The sequence below is a fragment of the Rattus norvegicus genome, chromosome 7 (genome assembly GCF_021556685.1).
Source record: "Rattus norvegicus strain SHRSP/BbbUtx chromosome 7, alternate assembly SHRSP_T2T, whole genome shotgun sequence".
NCBI lineage: Eukaryota > Metazoa > Chordata > Mammalia > Rodentia > Muridae > Rattus > Rattus norvegicus.
The window spans coordinates 140,253,234-140,258,049 of record NC_141540.1 but is presented as its reverse complement, the minus strand read 5'-3'; positions in this window follow the sequence as shown (position 1 = coordinate 140,258,049).

The following is a 4,816-nucleotide window of genomic DNA, read 5'->3' as shown; positions in this document are numbered from 1 at the left end:
TTACTTGCCTCAGTTTGCCCTTCTGGGTCATCCGGGTCATAGAACAGGGGGATATGCTAAGTCTGTCCTGAGCTCCCAGGCAGGGGAAGGCAAGGAGAAGCTGGGAGGGTGAACTGGGGCTGTCAATCAAATCCCATCCATTGGAAAGGCTCATATGACTGCAGGACTAAAGCCCATCTCTGTTTCCCCACTCTGTGCTGTTACCACAGGCCTGAGGGGAAAGTGGGGTAGGAGGTCTGGTGGAAGCAGTTCTGTCGTCTGGACTAGCCCTTACCGGGGGCTGCCCTTCAGTTCCCTCCACACCGATTTCCTAGGTCTTCCCCTATCTTCTGCAGCATTCTGTCTTATCTCCAGCAGGCCTCCTGCGGCCCTAAGAGCAGAGGTATCCATCTTTATCCCTCCCCCAGCTTCCCTGGCCACTCAGCCCAGAGTTCCTGGGCCCTTGCCCCCTTATCTCCACATCTCTGTAATTTGGAAGCTGTCCAGCTAATGGTCACAGCAAGGGCCAGTCCCCTGAGCCTGTCCCGGGTGATGAGGCCAGAGCTCCTTCCTTATCAACTTCCAGGCTGCTGGGATCTCAGGCAGAATTGTGCGTCAACCATCCTGCCCTGGCTGAGTGCCTGCTGCAGTGGGGACCAGGGACCCACACCTGGGGCAGCATGCAGGCTGCACATGCACACGGCCAGCTCTAGGCCAGTGGAAAGTTACTGGGTGAAGGCGAGAAGGTTCTGAGTGGATGTAGAGGACCCTGTTTACCCCAGGAAAGGGAACTAGGTAGCCTATCCATTCCCACCCCAGCCCCTGCCTCTCCCCACTCTGCCTACTCTCTAGCCTTCAAGAAATATTACAGAAGCATTTGAAGTTTTGTTCGATCTCGGCTATTTGAGGAGGGAGGGTGGTATGGAGGGGCGGTTGGGGTGGGTGATGGTGTAAATGAACCCACTGCTGCAGTCCAGGGTTATCGACACATCCCCATGGCAGAGGTAAAGCTGAGTGGCTGAGAAAGTCTTGGACAAACCCTAGTAAACCCGAAGGACAGCCAGCTATTTCCTCCAGTCTGAGTCTGGGCTGCACTGAGACTCGTCCGTGTAGCCCGTAGATGTGTGGGTGGACAGGCACTGACATCTCTGGGGATTTGTGACACCCCCACCTGCCCCTATCACCCAACCTGGCATCCGGAGACGCCAAACTCTTAGGTTTTCCCTCCCTGGAAGTCAGCTGGGAGGCAGGATTCCTGGCTTCTAGTTCTGGCCTCACTGCCAACAGACTTAATTCCTAAGCGAGGGCAGCTTTCTGTCTGTGGCTGTTTTCCTATCTGCAAGCTGGAAGTCCCCAACGAGTGCCAGTGTGGGGCAGGGAGAGGCACCAAGACACTTGGCTGACTTCCTCATCTAGTTGCTCCCCTTTTGAGTGCCTCTCCTAATCTCTAGCTTCAGTTCTAGAAAGGTTTAAAGCCCCTCCCCCACCGACATGTCGCCCTCACTCTGGCCGGTTTCCCAGAATCCACTTGTCCAAGTCCTCTTCTGAGACAATTTATGCAGAGACGGAGGATTGAGAAAATTTTCCAAGGCTAAGTTCCAAAAGAACTGGGGGGGGGGGGGGGGGGCAAGCCCTCAGCCATAAATAATGTGACCGGGGCACAAGTCACAGTGATCTTAAAGATGGCTGGTGAGGGTGAAGAGGCCCAGCGGGGTTTTCTCCTGTCAGCTACCTAGCCCACCGCTAAACGGACTCCAGGGTTGGAAAAAGCCTTGATGTCGACCCCTGGTGGGGCAGTAAGGAGTCCCGGGCATACCTGGGTGGGTCTTGGCAGGAGGAAGGGCGGGGAAACAAGAATGGAGGATTATGGGGAATGCGGGATTATGAGAAACCGAAGCTGGGCAGGTGCGGCAAACTGTGAAGGAGGAAGGACTCCTTCGGTCCCTCGCATTTTTGGCTTGGGTGGGAACGGACCTATGACAGGGTTGGTTGGATTTCATAAGGCTTGAGGGAGCTCTAGAATCTGTGATGTGAGGCTAAAAGCCCTCTGAAGAATCGTGACAGACCAGGAGGTTCCCCTCCGAAGCTCAAGATAGGACGAAGTAGAGACATTAAGTCCCTCACTCCCCACACCAATTCCTGGGTCCGTGCACAGCTCTTTCGGTATAGCCCGAGGAAACCACAAGACTTCCTCGGGTATGGTGTGGTTCTTCCATTCCATGCCCTTTCTTCTGTGTGAGCCCTGCAGGATCCCTCAAGCACCCTTATTCCAAAAGGCCGAGGGGGGGCAAGTTGGGAATTTTACACACGGACTCTGCTGCCCCCTTTCGGCTATTAGAGGAAAAGCGGAGTCTGGTTTTGCAGGAGGAGAATCCGTCCCCGTCCCCGGGGGCACAGTGACGTGGGGCAGGACTCTGCTTCTCTTAGACCTGTCTTCCCAACAGACATCTTTTTGTGCATTGATTGTCACATCTCTCAAGACACAATTGACCTGCCTGCCAAAACCCATCTCTACTCAGTCCCCTGCCCTAAGTTTTTCCTGAGTGCCTCAGGGCGGGGATCTAGCACGAGACACAAAAGGACTCACCTGCCACACACTCAGATGGGGCTGCCCTTTTGTCAGCAACTCCTCGAGTTCCCTGTTAGTCTCTCCCGAGTGCCCATCTCTGGCTTTGCCTGTCCAAGATCTGTGACTGACCGGAAATAAGAATAAAAGCAATCAGGGTTGGGGATTTAGCTCAGTGGTAGAGGGCTTGCCTAGGAAGCACAAGGCCCTGGGTTCGGTCCCCAGCTCTGAAAAAAAAGAACCAAAAAAAAAAAATAAAAAATAAAAAAATAAAAGCAATCACTAAGACACAAACTGTTTGCTTGAGGCCTCAGCTGGCTCTGTGGAGTGCGTGAAATGTCACTGAGCCACGGGGTGGCTTTCCTGCAGAAGCCACTTGAAATCCCCATCTGCATGCAGACTGACCCAAACTTGTTGGTCCATCGGAGCCTGCACTTTTCCGGGCCCTAATGCTAGAAGAGTCTTTACTTTCAGCAAAAGTGTTTCCTTAAAGCGGAGAGGGTGGACACACCCCAAAGCAGCAGCTTTGAACCTATAAAGTTAGAGCTTTGAGGGGCCATCTCCTGCATCCCAGAGCCACAGAACTTACAGCACACGGGCAAAAGCACCCTTTGAGAGGAGGGAGGAGGAGAGGGGGAGGGATCTACTCCCCACTCTTTTACATAGGAGGAAGCTTAGAAGCCAAAGTTTTCAGTGGTCAATTACTGATGGAGTGGGATCAGAAGGCAAACCAGTTAATGATTATGTCAACAGATTTCCCATTGTGTGCTGGATAGTTTTATGTCAACTTGACACAAACTAGGGTCATCTGAGGGGTTATGCCTCCATAAGATCAAGCTGTAGGCAGACCTGTAGGGCATTGTGGGTGGTTCCGCCTCTGGGCTGGTGGGCCTAGGATTCTATAAGAGAGCAGGCTGAACAAGCTGTGAGGAGGAAGTCAGTAAGCAGCACCCCTCCATGGCCTCTGCATCAGTTCCTGCCTCCAGGTTCCTGCCCTGTGTGAGTTCCAGGCCTGACTTCCTTTGACGATGAACAGCAAGGTGGAAAGTGTAAGCCAAACAAACCATTTCCTCCCCAACTTGGTCATGGTGTCTTATCCATGCTGTAGTAACCCAAACTAAGACACATGGGTGGGTGCCCTCGTGTGTGGGAAGGAACATGGTCACACTGGAAGGGGAGAGGGAGCATTATCTTAAAAAAAAAAAAAAGGAAAAGGTCCCAGTGTGTACAGAGCACGCCACAGCCATGAAGAGCAGAAGGAAACAGCAGCGAGAGCTTGTAACCTCAGGGCCTAAGTAGACACTCCACTCTTCTTTCCTTCCTGTAGCCCAGGCTGGCCTCAACCTCACAGTCTTGTCTTGAGCTGGGGTTATATGTGCGTACCACCCTTTTTGGTTCACTAATGGAACCTGAGGAGGAAGCAGTGCCGAGATATGGTACAGGGGACCAGGAGACTTCCGGCGGAGCAGAAATGGACCAAGTTTCCAAGTTGGGGAGAGGGAACTCTGGACTCTCGTGCTTCCTCCAGCCAGCACAAGTCCTACAGCCTCTCCTACTCATCTCTAGACGGCTGGAATTTCATCAGCTTCCTGAGGCGGCTGTAAGAGATGGTCACGAACTGAGCAGCTTAAACCAACAGAAGTAGTCTATTCCACCATGACTGTGGAGGCCCGAGCCTTGCTCGTTCCTTGGGAAGCTGTGACGACTGCTTGTTTTCTTCAACATCATGTTGGAACCTTCCAGTCTCTGCCTGCGTATGGACTCTTCCCCGCCTCTCCTCCTTCCTTTACCGAGCGAGACTGTGTCTGGACCTCTAGCCTGCAGCACACCCAGGAGAATGGGCTTATTCCCAGATCCTTATTCTGGTAAAATATCCAATTTCCTGTACAGGTATAGGGGTTTAGGACTTGGACATATCCAAGTGGCCCACTGTCCAGCCCACTCCATGCTCCCCTCTGGAAGCAACTGCTGATTCCACACAACACAGCTGAGAGAACTTTCGTTCCCATTGCTAGGCCCCCACCGAGGCTGGGTAAATTCACAACCTGACCCAACTCACGTACAACCATCCATCTCTACTCAAGGGCGTGTCTACTCCCAGAAAATCCATTTGCCAACTCCGGGACTATGCTACCCCCCTGCACCCCACAGATGGCTAAGACACTTTCTTCCCATCACACAGCCCCAGCTCTCTCCAGTCCTTGCTTGGGAAGCAGCCAGTCTCTTCTATCCCTTACTTTAACACCTCTAGTGCCTTTGGCTGGCTTCCCT